The 18,009-nt window shown below is 50.7% G+C and overlaps 2 protein-coding genes across 3 annotated transcripts in view; one reads left to right on the top strand and one right to left on the bottom strand.

Moving 5' to 3' along the window:
* Positions 1 to 18,009, top strand: part of LOC137352710 (carcinoembryonic antigen-related cell adhesion molecule 5-like) — a 721,824-nt gene that overhangs the window by 511,707 nt on the left and 192,108 nt on the right. The window lies entirely within an intron of this gene.
* LOC137352906 (uncharacterized) overlaps positions 1 to 18,009 on the bottom strand; it is a 227,969-nt gene that overhangs the window by 208,381 nt on the left and 1,579 nt on the right. The window lies entirely within an intron of this gene.

Genomic DNA, 18,009 nt, shown 5'->3' with positions numbered 1-18,009 from the left:
TAATGGACTCTAGCATTTTCCCAATGACATATGTTAAGCTAACTGGTCTATAGTTTCCTGCTTTCTGTATCCCTCCTTTCTTAAATAGGGGCGTCACATTAGCGGTTTTCCAATCTGCTGGTACCCTACCGGAATCCAGTGAGTTTTGGTATATTATGACCAATGCCTCCACCACACTGTCAAGGGCAATTAGAGATGGGCAATAAATGCTGGCCTTGCCAGCAACACATATATCCCGTGAATGAATAATAAAAAAAATGTCACTACCTACTGAGGTTTTATCTGGCCCCAGTATGGCGAAAGATGAGTCTGGTCACATTGCCGCAGAACACTCCATTCATTTGGACCGCGCCATCACACCTGCCCCTTGTGAAAAAGTTTGTGCAGAGAAACACCTTTGTCCATATGTCCATCAGGCAGTGGTCTGCACGTAACATCCTCGAGGCCCTGCGGGAAAAGAAGATGGTGGATCCTATCGGATGGATCCCCGAGCAGACTGTCAAACTCATTTGGCAGAATGCCTCATCACCAGAACATTCAAGCAAGCACCAAGACATAGCTTGGCAGGTTGTGAAAAGGGCCCTCCCCACCAGATCCTTCCTACACCTCTGGAGTCTCACCAACTCCACACACTGCCCTCAAGGTGGCTGTGCTGGGGAAGAGACCGCCATTCACCTCCTCTGGAATGTGCCTTCACAAAGAAAATGCAGAGAGATGTAGTTCCCAGGGGCGCATACCAAGATAAACATCAACTGCTACTAGAGGACCATCAACTAGGTGAAAGATGCTCTTTGGTCCAATCGAAGTTTGCTGGTCTTCCAGCACAAAAACCTGTCCATGACCGAGTGTTGCAGACTGGCACATTCCAAGGTCCAGGATTACGTGCTGAGGGACGCACTAAAGCTTGAGTGTAGCCGCTGCAAAGGCTCATAGGACCATAGGAAATAGCAGCAGGAGTAGGCTATTTGGTTCCTAGAGCCTGCTCCACCATTCAAATAGATCATGGCTGATCATCTATCTCAATTCCATTTTCCTGTACTATCCACATGTCCCTTAATATCTTTAATATCTATAAATCTATCAATCTCTGTCTTGAACATACTCAATGTTGAACTTCCACAGCCCTCTGGGGTAGAGAATTCCAAACATTCACCACCCTCTGAGTGAAGAAATTCCCCCTCATCTCAGTCCTAATTGGGCTAGCTCTTATTCTGCAAATATGCCCCTGCTTCTAGACACCGCCCCCCACCGCCAGGGGAAATATCCTTCCTGCATCAAACCTGTCGAGCCCTGTAAAGATTTTGCATGCTTCAATGAGATTTCCTTTCATTCTTCTAAACTCTACAGAAAATAGGTCCAGTCTCCTCAATCTCCCCCAAAGGACAATCCTGCCATCCCAGGAATCAATCTGATGAAGCATCCTTGCACTCCCTGTTTGGTAAGGATATCCTTCCTTAGGTAAGGAGACCAAACTGTACACAGTACTCCAGGTGCAGTCTCACCAAGGCTCTATACAATTGCAGCAAGACTTCTTTACTCCTGTACTCAAATCCTCTTGCAACAAAGGCCAACATACCATTTGTCTTTCCAATCGCTTGCTGCACCTGCATGCTAGCTTTCAGTGACTCATGAACAAGGCCACCCAGGTCCCTTTGGACATCACTTCCCAATCTCTCACCATTTAAGAAATACTCTGCATTTCTGTTTTTCCTACCAAAGTGGATAAATTCACATTTTTCCACATTATATTCCATCTGCCATGTTCTTAGACTCACTTAGACTGTCGATATCTCCTTGAAGCCTCTTTGCATCCTCCTCACAACTCACATTCCCACTAGCAAACTTGGAAATATTATAATTGGTCCCCACATCCAAATCACTGATATCAATTGTGAAATTGCTGAGGCCCAAGCATTGGTCCTTGTAATACCCAATTAGTTACAGCCTGCAATCCTGAAAATGAGCCGTTTATTCCTACCCTCTGTTTTCTGTTTGTTAACCAATTCTCAATCCATGCCAGTATATTATCCCCAATCACATGTGTTCTAATTCTGCTTACTAGACTCTTGTGTGGGACCTTATCAAAAGCCTCTTGAAAGTCCAAATACACCACATCCCCTGGTTCCTCCTCATCTATTCTGCTAGTTATATCCTCAAAAAACTCCAACAGATTTATCAAACATGATTTCCCTTTCATAAATTCGTGCTGACTCTGCCCAATCCTGCCATTATTTTCTAAGTGTCCAACTATCACATCCTGAATAATAAATTCTAGCATTTTCCCTGCTACTGATGTCAGGCTAACAGTTCTGCTGTTCACGGTTTTCTCTCTCCCTCCTTTCTTAAATAGTGGGGTTACATTTGCTGAGTTCCAATCTTCAGGAAGCGCTCCAGAATCTATAGAATTTTGGAAGATGATCATCAATGCATCTACTATTTCTACAGTCATGTCTTTCAACACACTGGGATGTAGATCATCAGGTCCAGAGCATTTATCAAATTTCAGTCCCATTAATTTCTCAGGTATCACTTTTTAACTAATACTAATTTCCTTCGGTTCCTTATTCTTGCTAGTGCCTTAGTTCTTTTGTATTTCTGGGAGATTTTTATATCTTCTATGAAGACAGACACAATATATTGGTTTACTTGCTCTGCCATTTCCTTATTCCCCATTATAAATTCCACTATTGCTGCCTGTAATGGGCCCACATTTGTCTTTGCTAATCTTTTCCCTGTTACATATCTGGAGAAGCTTTTCCAGTCCATTCTTATGCTTCTTGCTAGTTTATTTTCATATTCTATTTTCTCTTCCTTTATTAGTTTATTGGTCCTCTTTTGTTGAATTCGCAGGGGGCTGGGAACCTGAGAGGGAGCTCAGATTGGAGGGAAGCCAAACTGTTAACTTGTCAGGAGTGTGGGAACCAGGAGCAAATATCAGAGTGAAATACCAAGGTGCACAGAATACTGAAAGAGATAGATAGCATGAAAGTAAGATAATAAGTTAGTAGGTGGATCAGAGTAAGGGAGAAATTAATAAAATCTAAATCCGGGTTAATGCACCATGTATGTGAAGGCACAGAGTGTGGTTAATAAGATTGATGAGGTACAGGCATAGACTGCCATGTGGAAATATGATGTTGTGGCGATAACAGACCTGGCTCAAAGAAGGGCAGGACTGGGTGTTAAATATTCCTGTTACAAGATGTTCAGGAAAGATAGGAAAGGGAAAAGGGTGCGATGGATGGTGGTATTGATTAAGGAGAGTATTGCAGTGTTGGAGAAAAAGGATGTCCCAGAGGGGTCGAGGACAGAATCAATTTGGATCGAGCTAAGGAACAAAAAAGGTGCAGTTACATTGCTCGGTGTTGTCTATAGGCTACCAGCTAGTGGGAAGGACGTGGAGGACCAAATTTGCAAGGAAATTACAGAGAGGTGCAAAAATTACAGAGTAGTTATAATGGGGGACTTTAATTATCCAAATATACAGTGGGATAGTAGTAATGTAAAGGACAGTGAGGGGCAAGAGTTCCTAGAGTTTATTCAGGAAAATTTTCCACAGCAGTATGTTGCTCGTCCAGTGAAAAAGGAGGCACTGCTAGACCTGGTTCTTGGGAATGAGATGGGCCAAGTGAATCAAGTATCAGTAGGAGAGCATTTAGAGGACAGTGACAATTGTATCATAAGGTTTATGTTGACTATGGAAAAGGACAAAAAGCAATCCTGGGTAAGAATAATTAACTGGGAGAAAACCAACTTCAATAGAGTAAGAATGGAGCTGGGGCAAATACATTGGAGTCAAAAGTTGGCAGGAAGAACAGTAGCTGAACAATGGACGATCTTCAAAGAAGAGATACTTTGGGCAAGGTCAAGGTATGTTCCCTCGAAGGGGAAAGATAGGGCAGCAAATCCAGACCTCCCTGGATGACAAAAGAGATAGAGATTAAGATAAGGAAGAAAAACTGTGCTTATGACAGGTGCCAGGTCAAAAATACTATTGAGAACCAGGCTGAATGTAGAAGGTCCAGAAGGGAAGTGAAAAAGCAAATAAGAGAAGCAAAGAGAGAGACTGAAAAGAGACTGGCAGCTAACGTTAAAAGGAATCCCAAAGTTTTATATGCACATATAAATAATAAAAGGGTGCTAAAAGGAGGAGGGGGCCAATTAGGAATTATAAATGGGATTTACACATGGAGGCAGAGGGCATAGCTGAGGTATTAAATGAATACTTTGCATCTGCCTTTACCAAGGAAGAAGATGCACCCAGGCAATGGCGAAAGAGGAGGTAATTTAGACATTAGAAAGGTTTAAAATTGATAAAGAGGACGTATTAGATAGGCTGTCTGTACTTAAAGTGGATAATACACCAGGACCAGATGAGATGCATCAAGGATACTAAGGGAAGTGAGAGTGGAAATCGCAGAGGCACTGGTCATAAGTTTTCAGTCTTCCTTAGACTCGGGTGTGGTACCAGAGGACTGGAGAATCGCACACGTTACACCCTTGTTCAAGAAAGGGTGTAAAAATAAGCCCAGCAACTACAGGACAGTCAGTTTAACTTCAGTGGTGAGGAAACTCCTAGAGAAAATAACTCGGGACAAAATTAACAGTCATGGACAAATACAGGTTAATTAAAGAAAATCATGTTTAACTAACTTTCTGGAGTTTTTTGAGGAGGTAACAGAGAGGGTTGATGAGGGCAATGCTGTTGATCTGGTGTACATGGATGTTCAAAAGGGGTTTGATACAGTTCCACAACACAGACCTGTGAGCAAACTTATAGCTCATGGAATAAAAGGGATAGGAACAACATGAATACGGAATTAGCTGAGTTACAGGAAACAAAAAGTAGGGGTTAATGGATGTTTTTCAGGCTGGAGGAAGGTTTGTAGTGGAGTTCCCCAGGGGTCAGTGTTGGGACCCTTGCTTTTCCTGATATATATTAATGACCTAGATCTTGGTGTACAGGGCACAATTTCAAAGTCTGCAGATGATACGAAACTTGTAAGCATTGTGAACTGTGGAGGAGGATACTGTAGAACTCCAAAAGAACATAGACAAGTTGGTGGAATGGGCAGACAGGTGGTAGATGAAGTTCAATGCAGAGAAATGTGAACTGTTTCATTTTCGGACCAAGAACATGGAGAGACAATATAAAATAAAGGGTACAGTTCGAAAGGGGGTGCAGGAGCAGAGGGACATAGTTGCATATGTGCATACGTCATTGAAGGTGGCAGGATAGATTGAGAAAGTTGTTAATAAAGCATACAGTATCCTGGGCTTTATTAAAAAGGGCATAGAGTACAAGAGCAAGGAAGTTATGTTGAACTTGTATAAGACACTGATTCAGCCTCAACTGGAGTATTGTGTCCAGTTCTGGGTGCCGCACTTTAGGAAAGACGTGAAGGCATTGGAGAGAGTACAGAAAAGATTCACAAGAATGGTTCCAGGGATGAGAAACTTCAGTTATGAAGATAGATTGGAGAAGTTAGGACTGTATTCCTCGAAGAAGAGAAAGCTGAGAGGTGATTTGATAGAGGTATTCAAAATCATGAGGGGTCTGGACAGAGTAAATAGGGAGAAACTGTTCCCACTCATGAAAGGATCTAGAACGATAGGGCACAGATTTCAAGTATTTGCTAAGATAAGCAAAAGTAACATGAGTTGAACTTTTTCATGCAGCGAGCGGTTAAGGTCTGGAATGCACTGCCTGAGAGTGTGGTGGAGGCAGGTTCAATTGAGGCATTCAAAAGGGAATTAGACTATTGTATGAAAAGGAAGAATATGCAGGGTTAGAGGGAGAAGGCAGGGGAATGGAACTGAGTGAATTGCTCTTTCAGAGAGCCGGTGCAGACACGATGGGCCGAATAGTGGCCAGGTCTCTGGCACTGAGCCTGGCTCAGTGGCTCAGAAGGGAAGGGGGGAGAATAGGAGAGCAATAGTGATAGGAGATTCAATGGTTAGAGGAACAGTCAGGAGATTCTGTGGTCGTGAACCAGATTCCCGGATGGTATGTTGCCTCCCGGGTGCCAGTGTCAGGGATGTCTCGGATCGAGTCGACAGGATTATTATTATACAGGGGAGGGGGAGCAGCCAGAGGTCGTGGTGCATATCAGTACCAATGACATAGCTAGGAAAAGGGATGAGGACCTGAAAAGCGAATATAGGGAGTTAGGTTGGAAGCTGAAAGGCAGGACGAGCAGAGTAGTAATCGCAGGATTGTTACTGGTGCCACGTGCTAGTGAGGCGAGAAACAGGGAGCAAGTGCAGCTGAACACGTGGCTACAGAACTGGTGTAGGAGGGAGGGATTTCAGATATGTGGATCATTGGGATACCTTCTGGGGAAGGTGGGACCTGTACAAGAAGGACGGGTTGCATCTGAACTGGAGGGGCACCAATATCCTGGGCGGGAGGTTTGCTAGAGCTCTTCTGGAGGGTTTAACTAGTTTGGCAGGGGGATGGGAACCGGAGCTACGGATCAGTGGATGGGGTAGCTGTTGAACAGGCAGATACCGAGTGCAGAGAGTCTGTGAGGAAGGTTAGACAATTGACACGACAAAGTTGCAGCCAGTATGATGGGTTGAAGTGTGTCTATTTTAACGCAAAAATGTCAGGAATAAGGGTGATGAACTTAAAGCATGGATCAGTACTTGGAGCTACGATGTTATGGCCATTACGGAGACATGGATATCACAGGGGCAGGAATGGATGTTCCGGGGTTTAGATGTTTCAAAAGGAATAGGGAAGGAGGTAAAAGAGGTGGGGAAGTGGCATTGATAATCAGGGATAGTATCACAGCTGCAGAAAGGGAGGTCGTCGAGGAGGGTTTGTCTACTGAGCCATTATGGGTGGAAGTCAGAAACAGGAAAGGAGCAGTCACTTTGTTGGGAGTTTTCTATAGACCCCCCAATAGCAACAGAGACACGGAGGAACAGATTGGGAGGCAGATTTTGGAAAGGTGCAGAAGTAACAGGGTTGTTGTCATGGGTAACTTCAACTTCCCTAATATTGATTGGAACCTCCTTAGTGCAAATAGTTTGGATGGAGCAGTTTTTGTCAGGTGTGTCCAGGAAGGTTTCCTGACTCAATACGTAGATAGGCCGACTAGAGGGGAGGCTATGTTGGACTTGGTGCTTGGCAACGAACCAGGCCAGGTGGCAGATCTCTCGGTGGGAGAGCATTTCGGTGATAGTGATCACAACTCCCTCACCTTTACTATAGTCATGGAGAGGGACAGGAGCAGACGGGATGGGAAAATATTTAATTGGGGGAGGGGGAATTACAATGCGATTAGGCAGGAACTGGGGATCATCAACTGGGAACAGATGTTCTCAGGGAAATGCACGACAGAAATGTGGAGGTTGTTCAGGGAGCACTTGCTGCGACTGCTGGATAGGTTTGTCCCGATGAGGCAAGGAAGGGATGGTAGGGTGAAGGAACCTTGGATGACAAGAGATGTGGAACAGCTAGTCAAGAGGAAGAAGGAAGCTTACTTAAGGTTGAGGAAGCAAGGATCAGACAGGGCTCTAGACGGTTACAAGGTAGCCAGGAAGGAACTGAAGAATGGACTTAGGAGAGCCAGAAGGGGACATGAAAAAGTCTTGGCGGGTAGGATTAAGGAAAATCCCAAGGCGTTCTACACTTATGTGAGGAACAAGAGGATGGCCAGAGTGAGAGTAGGGCCGATCAGGGATAGTGGAGGGAACTTGTGCCTGGAGTCGGAGGAGGTAGGGGAGGTCCTAAATGAATACTTTGCTTCAGTATTCACTAGTGAGAGGGACCTGGTCGTTTGTGAGGACAGCGTGGAACAGGCTGATATGCTCGAACAGGTTGAGGTTAAGAGGGAGGATGTGCTGGAAATTTTGAATGATATGAGGACAGATAAGTCCCCGGGGCCAGATGGGATACACCCAAGGATATTACGGGAAGCGAGGGACGAGATTGCTGCGCCTTTGGCAATGATCTTTGCGTCCTCACTGTCCTCTGGAGTAGTACCGGATGATTGGAGGGTGGCAAATGTTGTTCCCTTGTTCAAGAAAGGGAATAGGGATATCCCTGGGAATTATAGACCAGTCAGTCTTACATCGGTAGTGGGCAAATTATTGGAGAGGATTCTGAGAGACAGGATTTATGATTATTTGGAAAAGCATGGTTTGATTAGAGGCAGTCAGCATGGCTTTGTGAGGGGCAGGTCATGCCTCACAAAGCCTTATTGAATTCTTTGAAGATGTGACAAAACACATTGATGAAGGAAGAGCAGTGGATGTGGTGTATATGGATTTTAGCAAGGCGTTTGATAAGGTTCCCCATGGTAGGGTCATTCAGAAAGTGAGGAGCCATGGGATACAGGGAAAGTTGGCTGCCTGGATACAAAATTGGCTGGCCCATAGAAGACAGAGGGTGGTAGTAGATGGAAAGTATTCAGCATGGAGCTCAGTGACCAGTGGTGTTTCACAAGGATCTGTTCTGGGACCTCTGCTCTTTGTGATTTTTATAAATGACTTGGATGAGGAAGTGGAAGGCTGGGTTAGCAAGTTTGCCGATGACACGAAGGTTGCTGGAGTTGTGGATAGTGTGGAAGGCTGTTGTAGGTTGCAACGGGACACTGACAGGATGCAGAGCTGGGCTGAGAAGTGGCAGATGGAATTCAACCTGGAAAAATGTGAAGTGGTTCATTTTGGAAGGTCGAATTTGAATGCAGAATACAGGCTTAAAGACAGGATTCTTGGTAGTGTGGAGGAACAGAGGGATCTTGGGGTCCATGTCCATAGATCGCTCAAAGTTGCCACCCAAGTTGATAGGGTTGTTAAGAAGGCATATGGTGTGTTGGCCTTCATTAACAGGGGGACTGAGTTTAAGAGCTGCGAGGTTATGCTACAGCTCTATAAGGCCCTGGTTCAACCTGGAATATTGTGTTCAGTTCTGGTCGCCTCATTATAGGAAGGATGTGGAAGCTTTAGAGAGGGTGCAGAGGAGATTTACCAGGATGCTGCCTGGACTGGAAGGCATGTCTTGCGAAGAAAGATTGAGGGAGCTAGGGCTTTTCTCATTGGAGCGAAGAAGGATGAGAGGTGACTTGATAGAGGGGTACAAGATGATGAGAGGCATAGATAGAGTGGATAACGAGAGACTTTTTCCCAGGGTGGAAAGGGCTATCACCAGGGGGCATAATTTTAAGGTGATTGGAGGAAGGTTTCGGGGAGATGTCTTTACACAGAGAGTGGTGGGTGCGTGGAATGCGCTGCCAGCGGTGGTAGTAGAAGCAGATACATTAGGGACATTTAAGCGACTCTTGGATAGGTACATGGATGATAGTAGAATGAAGGGTAGGTAGTTAGTTTGATCTTAGAGTAGGTTAAATGTTCGGCACAACATCGTGGGCCGAAGGACCTGTACTGTGCTGTACTGTTCTATGTTCTATGAATAGCCACCTTCTGCACTGTAACAATTCTGTGATTCTGTGATGGCCCCCATGTCCAGAGACAGCCTCAATTGGAACCACCTCGGCTACAGAATTTCCCTGGCACCTTACAGTGATCCAGACTGACCCCAACTCCAAATTCCCCCCTCACTTTCACCAATCGCAGTCCGAGAGCACTGCTTCCACAATGGAAAATGTGGGACAATGCACGAGATCCTCTTTGATGATTCCCCCTTTTATACAAAGGATTGAATGGCTGTCACTTTGGACAATGGCTTCCTGCTGTGCAGCTGCCTCACCTGCTTGGATGAGGTGCTGATACAGAATGGGGCCCATGTGCTGCTGAGAAAATTATGCCTCGTGTCAATTCCCCGCTTAATCACCTTAATTGACTGCCCACTGCTTCCAGGCAGACAGCCGTGATCCCTGAAAAGCTGCCTCCAGAAAAATTGCACAGAGGTGGAAAAAGTCAGGCAACTGGCACACCATCCACTTGCACAAAATTGCCTGAAAGTCCTCCGAACCCATCTCTGCCTCTGTGGCAAAATTCAGCCCATTGTATTTGTAAACTAATATTTCAAGGCTTAAATGTGTTATTTAAAAACAATCTGTATGACTACCCTCCCTCGCCCCACTCCAATCCCCTGTCCTCCCTCTCCCCACTCCGATCCTCTGACCTCCCTCTCCCCACTCCAATCCCCTGTCCTCCCTCTCCGCACTCCAATCCCCTGTTCTCTCCTGCCCCACTCCAATCCCCTGACCTCCATCTCCCCACTCCGATCTCCTGTTCGCCCTCTCCCCACTCCGATAGCCTGACCTCCCTCTCCCCACTCCGATCCCCTGTCCTCCCTCTCCCCACTCCGATCCCCTGTCCTCTCTCTCCCCACACGGATCTCCTGTCCTCTCTCTCCCCACTCCGATCCCCTGCCCTCCCTCTCCCCACTCCGATCTCCTGTTCGCCCTCTCCCCACTCCGATACCCTGACCTTCCTCTCCCCACTCCGATCCTCTGTCCTCTCTCTCCCCACTCCGATCCCCTGACCTCCCTCTCCCCACCTCAATCCCCTGTCCTCCCTCCCCCCACTCCGATCCCCCGTCCTCTCTCTCCCCACTCCGATCCAATCCTCCCTCTCCCCACTCCGATCTCCTGTCCACCCTCTCCCCACTCCAATCCCCTGACCTCCCTCTCCCCACTCCGATCCCCTGTCCTCCCTCTCCCCACGCCGATCCCCTGTTCGCCCTCTCCCCACTCTGATCCCCTGTCCACCCTCACCCCACTCCGATCCCCTGACCTCCCTCTCCCCACTCCGATCACCTGACCTCCCTCTCCCCACTCCGATCCCCTGTCCTCCCTCTCCCAAATCCGATCCCCTGACCTCCCTCTCCCCACTCCGATCCTCTCTTCGGCCTCTCCCCACGCCGATCCTCTCTTCGCCCTCTCCCCACTACGATCCCCTGACCTCCCTCTCCCCACTCCGATCCCCGGTCCTCCCTCTCCCCACTCCGTTCCTCTCATCGCCCTCTCCCCACTCCAATCCCCTGTCCTCCCTCTCCCCACTCCAATCCCCTGTCCGCCCTCTTCCCACTCCGATTCTCTGACCTCCCTCTCCCCACTCCAATCCCCTGTCCTCCCTCTTCCCACTCCAATCCCCTGTCCGCCCTCTCCCCACTCCAATCCCCTGACCGCCCTCTCCCCACTCCGTTCCCCTATCCTCCCTCTCCCCACTCCAATCCCCTGTCCTTCCGCTCCCCACTCCGATCCCCTGTCCGCCCTCTCCCCACTCCGATCCCCTGACCTCCCTCTCCCCACTCCAATCCCCTGACCTCCCTCTCACCACTCCACTCCCCTGACCTCCCTCTCCCAACTCCAATCCCCTGACCTCCCTCTCCCCACTCCAATCCCCTGACCTCCCTCTCCCCACTCCGATCCCCTGTCCGCCCTCTCCCCACTCCGATCCCCTGACCTCCCTCTCCCCACTCCAATCCCCTGACCTCCCTCTTCCCACTCCGATCCCCTCTCCCCACTCCGATCCCCTGTCCTCCCTCTCCCCACTCCGATCCCCTGAACTCCCTCTCCCCACTCCGATCTCCTGTCCACCCTCTCTGCACTCCGATCCTCTGTCCTCCCTCTCCCCACTCCAATCTCCTGCCCTCCCTCTCCCCACTCCGATCCCCAGACCTCCCTCTCCGCACTCCGATTCCCTGACCTCCCTCGCCCCACTCCGATCCTCTGTCCTCCCTCTCCCCACTCCAATCTCCTGCCCTCCCTCTCCACACTCCGATTCCCTGTCCTCCCTCTCCCCACACTGATCTCCTGTCCTCCCTCTGCCCACTCCAATCCCCTGTCCTCTCCCCCGCCCCGATCCCTGTTCTCTTCCCTGCTCCGATCCCGCATCCTCTACCCGCTCCGAACCTCCATCCTCACCCCTGCTCCGATCCCGTTCTCTTCCCTGCCCCGATCCCCCATCCTCTCCCCCGCTCCGAACATCCATCCTCTCCCCTGCTCCGATCCCTGTACTCTTCCCTGCACTGATCCACTGTCCGCCCTCTCCCCACACCGATCCCCTGACCTCCCTCTCCCCACCTCAATCCCCTGTCCTCCCTCTCCCCACTCCGATCCCCCGTCCTCTCTCTCCCCACTCCGATCCAATCCTCCCTCTCCCCACTCCGATCTCCTGTCCACCCTCTCCCCACTCCAATCCCCTGACCTCCCTCTCCCCACTCCGATCCCCTGTCCTCCCTCTCCCCACGCCGATCCCCTGTTCGCCCTCTCCCCACTCTGATCCCCTGTCCACCCTCACCCCACTCCGATCCCCTGACCTCCCTCTCCCCACTCCGATCCCCTGACCTCCCTCTCCCCACTCCGATCCCCTGTCCTCCCTCTCCCAACTCCGATCCCCTGACCTCCCTCTCCCCACTCCGATCCTCTCTTCGGCCTCTCCCCACGCCGATCCTCTCTTCGCCCTCTCCCCACTACGATCCCCTGACCTCCCTCTCCCCACTCCGATCCCCGGTCCTCCCTCTCCCCACTCCGTTCCTCTCATCGCCCTCTCCCCACTCCAATCCCCTGTCCTCCCTCTCCCCACTCCAATCCCCTGTCCGCCCTCTTCCCACTCCGATTCTCTGACCTCCCTCTCCCCACTCCAATCCCCTGTCCTCCCTCTTCCCACTCCAATCCCCTGTCCGCCCTCTCCCCACTCCAATCCCCTGACCTCCCTCTCCCCACTCCGTTCCCCTATCCTCCCTCTCCCCACTCCAATCCCCTGTCCTTCCTCTCCCCACTCCGATCCCCTGTCCGCCCTCTCCCCACTCCGATCCCCTGACCTCCCTCTCCCCACTCCACTCCCCTGACCTCCCTCTCCCAACTCCAATCCCCTGACCTCCCTCTCCCCACTCCGATCCCCTGTCCGCCCTCTCCCCACTCCGATCCCCTGACCTCCCTCTCCCCACTCCAATCCCCTGACCTCCCTCTTCCCACTCCGATCCCCTCTCCCCACTCCGATCCCCTGTCCTCCCTCTCCCCACTCCGATCCCCTGACCTCCCTCTCCCCACTCCGATCTCCTGTCCACCCTCTCCGCACTCCGATCCTCTGTCCTCCCTCTCCCCACTCCAATCTCCTGCCCTCCCTCTCCCCACTCTGATCCCCAGACCTCCCTCTCCGCACTCCGATTCCCTGACCTCCCTCTCCCCACTCCGATCCTCTGTCCTCCCTCTCCCCACTCCAATCTCCTGCCCTCCCTCTCCGCACTCCGATTCCCTGTCCTCCCTCTCCCCACACTGATCTCCTGTCCTCCCTCTGCCCACTCCAATCCCCTGTCCTCTCCCCCGCCCCGATCCCTGTTCTCTTCCCTGCTCCAATCCCGCATCCTCTACCCGCTCCGAACCTCCATCCTCACCCCTGCTCCGATCCCGTTCTCTTCCCTGCCCCGATCCCCCATCCTCTCCCCCGCTCCGAACATCCATCCTCTCCCCTGCTCCGATCCCTGTACTCTTCCCTGCACTGATCCCCTGTCCACCCTCTCCCCACACCGATCCCCTGACCTCCCTCTCCCCACATGGATCTCCTGTCCTCCCTCTCCCCACTCCGATCCCCTGTCCACCCTCTCCCCACACCGATCCCCTGACCTCCCTCTCCCCACATGGATCTCCTGTCCTCCCTCTCCCCACTCCGATCCCCTGTCCACCCTCTCCCCACACCGATCTCCTGTCCTCCCTCTCCCCACTCCGATCCCCCGTCCTCTTTCTCTCCCCTACTCTGATCCCCTTTCCTCTACCCGTTCTGACCCATCCTCACCGCCACCCACCAATCCCCTGTCCGCTCCCTATCTCTGATCCCCTATCCTCAGCCCTGCTCCGATCCCCTGTACCCTCCCCCGCTCCTATCCCCTGTCCTCTCCAGTGCTCCGATCTCCTGTCCCCTTTCCAGTGCTACGATCCCCTGTCCCTTCCTCTGCTCCAAACCCGTTCTCAGCCCCGCACCAATCCCCTACCATCTCCCCTGCTCCAATCCCCTGTCCCCTCTCTGCTCTGATCCCATCCTCTCCCCTGCTCCAATCCTCTGCCCCTCCAGTGCTCCGATCTCCTGTCCCCTCCCCCACTATAATCCCATGGCCCCTCACCTACTAGGATCCCCTATCCTCAGCCCCACACTGCTCCCCCGTCCCCTCCCCAGCTCCGATCCCCCGTCTCCTCCCCGTCTCCAACCCCCCACCATCTTCCCCTGCTCTGAACCCCCATCCTCTCCCCCGATCTGATCCCCTGTTCTCTTCCCCCGCTCAGAACCCCCATCCTCTCCTCCGCTCTGATCCCCCATCCTCTCCCCTGCCCCGATCCCCCATCCCCCATCCTCTCCCCTGCTCCAATCCCCCATCTTCTCCCCCGCTTCGAACCCCCATCCTGTCTTCCGCCCCGATCCCCCATCCTCTCCCCACTCTGAACCCCCAACCTCTCCCCACTCCGAACCCCCATCCTCTCCTCCGCCCCGATCCCCCATCCTCTCCCCCACTCCGAACCCCCATCCTCTCCTCCGCCCCGATCCCCCATCCTCTCCCCCACTCCGAACCCCCATCCTCTCCCCCACTCCGAACCCCCATCCTCTCCCCCACTCCGAACCCCCATCCTCTCCCCCACTCTGAACCCCCATCCTCTTCTTCGCTCCGATCCTTCTCCTCTCCCCTGCTCTGATCCTCTGTCTTGATATTGGTAAAGGTTCGCTCTCTGACTGTAATATCTCCTGCTCCTTCAAATCTGCCACTATCAACCCTCTCCTCCAAAAAATAACTCTTCATGCCTCCATCTTGCAAGCTACCATCCAATCTCTAAACTCCCTTTCCTCTCCAAAGTCCTTGAACATGTTGTCTCCTCCCAAATCCATATCTGTCTTTCTCGGAACTCCATGGTTGAATCCCTTCAATCAGGTTTCTGCCCCTGCCACATTCACAAAACTGCTCTTATCAAAGTCAGAAATGATATGCTCTGTAGCTGTGACAAAGGTAAACCAGCCTTCCTTCCTCGTTCTTCTCGACCTGTCTGCAGACTTTGTCACTGTCCTCCAGCTAGATAGGACTGTATTCACCTGGTTCCATTTTCTCTATCTAATTGTAACCACAGAATCATCTGCAATGGCTTCTCCTTCTGTCAACCTGAGGTCACCCAAAATTCTGCTGCCCATATACTCATACCACGTCTCATTCATCCATCACCTTTTGCCTCGCCAACCTACACTGGCTTCAGGATAATGTCTCAATTTTAAAATTCTCATCCTGGTGTTCAAACCCCTCCATGGTCAGACCCCTCCCAGTCTCTGTAACCTCCTCCAGTCCTACAATCCTCAGATCTCTGTGTTCCCCCAATTCTGACCTCTTGAGCGTCCCTGATTTTAATCACTTCACCATTGGTGGTAAAGCTGGCTTGGGTGTAAAATTAAAACCTGACCTGGGCCCAACCCGACCACAGTCAACCCGAACCCGAACCCGACCCGAGCCCGAGTCCTTTAATTTCTTTTGTGCCCGACCCGACCTAAACCGAAACAAATATCCTTCATCCGTTCCAGCAGCAGGCTCTTCCTGCATATGGAGTTGTGGGGAATCATGGGTAAGCCTGATCCCGTGACTTCCTGGAAGCAGCACTGTCCAGCCCGATCCGACCCGAACCCGACACATGTAGTTGGGTCTAGTCGGGTTCGGGTCAGGTAGCCAGGCTTTAATTGGCGGCTGTGCCTTCAACTGTCTGGGCCCTAAGCTCTGGAATTCCCTCGCTAAACCTCTCCATCCCTCTCTCTCCCCATTTCAGATGCTCCTTAAAACCCTGCACTTTGACCATCTTTCCCTCTTCTGTCCTAACAGCTCCTTATGTAACTCGGTGTTGAATTTTGATAATCCCTCCTGTGAAATGCTTTGTCACACATTATGATTTCAAAGCACTATCTATATAAATACAAGTTGATGTTATTCTCCTCTTCCCCCCACGTCAATGCACCGCCCTCTCCCCGATCCGATCTGCTGGCCTTCTGCAGAGAATCAGCAAACTTCAACAGCAACGACTGGTAACAGGGAGGAAAAGTGAGTGAGACCGCAGACATCGGATCTGACATCGATCTCATGTCAGGCTGGGGATGTGCTGAGGTCATGGTGGGTCGTATATTGTGGAATAAAAACAAGAAATGCTGGAACCACTCAGCAGGTCTGGCAGCATCAGTGGAAAGAGAAGCAGAGTTAACGTTTCGGGTCAGTGACCCTTCTTTGGTATATTGTGGAATGTGGTCGAGGGCACTCGCATCAAGGACTGAGTCATGATTGAGGAGACCTTCGAAGTGCTCCTTCTAACAAGCACTGACTGTCTCTCTGTCAGTGCCTCCCCATTCTTTGCTTTCAGTGGGCTAGGTACTTGGGTCCTTGGACCTTAAATGGTATTGACTGCGCTGAAGAGTCCACACCTTGTGGTTATCAGCGAGTTGCTGTACTGCCTGCACTCTTTCAGCCCACCAGCTCTTCTTTAGGACACGGGTATTTTGTTGAACCTCGGCCTTCAACTGTCTGCATACCTGCGTTTTTTCCCCTCGAATTTTGGCAATGCTTTCAGTTCAGATATGCCTTGTGCTTGCGATTTAGGAGATCCTGGATCTCCTGGTTGTTCTCATCAAGCCAGTCTTGATGTTTCCTGGTCGTGAAGCCAAGAGTATCTTTGCAAGTGCTGATTATGGTAGCTTTGTGTGCAGACCAGGCATTGCGGACATTCTGTGGTTCCTGTTTGTTGGGCATTGCCAAGTTGCTTGTAAGATGCTGCCTCAGTAGGTCTGTCTTCACAGAGTCCTTGATACCATCAACATTGATTTTCCTGCGGCAGTGCTTCTGCTGCCTCTGCCATTTTCAGACTGGGTTTATGGAGATAGTAGCTCAGATTAGGCTATGGTTAGTCCAGCAGTAATCAGCTCCTATAATGCCATGGGTAATACAAACATCCTTGCAGTCCCTCAAACAGATGATATAGTCAAGCAAATGCAGATGCCAGGAGTGAGGGTGCTGCCATCAGGTCTTGTATTTGTCTCAGGTGTTTGTTATGATCAGGCCATGTAGAAGGCATTTCATCAGAAGGACTCCGTTGATGTTGGTCCTTCCAACACCTTCCTTGCCAATCACATCTTTCCAAGGTTTGTGTCCCTCTCAACTCTGGTATTGAAGTCTCCGAGGAGGACCAGCTTGTCTTCCTTGGGAACGCGGGACAGTTGTGATCAAGGCTGGAGCAGAATTCCTCTTTGACCTCACAAAGGCCTTCAACTCTATCAACCGGGAGGGATTATGGAACATCCTCCTCCAATTTGGCTGCCTGGAGAAATTCGTCACCATCCTCCGCCTGCTGCACAACGACATGCAAGCTTTAATCCTTGCCAATGGATCTGCCACTGAGCCAATCCGACTGCAAACCAGGGTCAAGCAAGGCTGTGTCATTGCACCAATGTTCTTTTCCATCTTCCTCACCAGAATACTCCACCTCATCTCCTTGAAGCTCCCTGTGGGAGTAGATCTACTCTACAGGATGAGTGGGAAACTATTTAACCTATGTCACCTCCAGTCCAGAACCAAGGCTTCTACAACCTCTGTCATCAAGCTGCAGTATGCTGACGACACTTGCATATGCGCACACTCAGAGGCCAAGCTTCATACCCTCGGTCATGCATTTATGAAGGCGTATGAAAGAATGGGCCTTCAGCTAAACATCCGGAAGACAAAGGTCCTCTAACAGCCTGCTCCCACAGTGCACCACTGTCCCCAGACTATCAAGATCCACGGCGAACCACTGGACAATATGGATCACTTCTCATACCTTGGGAGCCTCCTCTCAGCAAGGGCAGACATCAACGATGAAACACAGCATCACCTCCAGTGTGCCAGTGCAGCCTTCGCTCATCTGAGGAAAAGAGTGTTTGACGACAAAGACCTCAAACTTGGCACCAATCTCATGGTCTACAATGCCGCAGTGTTACCTGCTCTCCTGTATATGTCGGAGACATGGACACTGTACAGCAGACATCTCAAAGCCCTGGAGAGATAGCACCAGTTGTGTCTCTGCAAAATCCTGCAAATTCAGTGGC

The sequence above is a fragment of the Heterodontus francisci genome, chromosome 39 (genome assembly GCF_036365525.1).
Source record: "Heterodontus francisci isolate sHetFra1 chromosome 39, sHetFra1.hap1, whole genome shotgun sequence".
Lineage (NCBI taxonomy): Eukaryota > Metazoa > Chordata > Chondrichthyes > Heterodontiformes > Heterodontidae > Heterodontus > Heterodontus francisci.
This window is presented reverse-complemented; position numbering and strand designations above follow the sequence as displayed.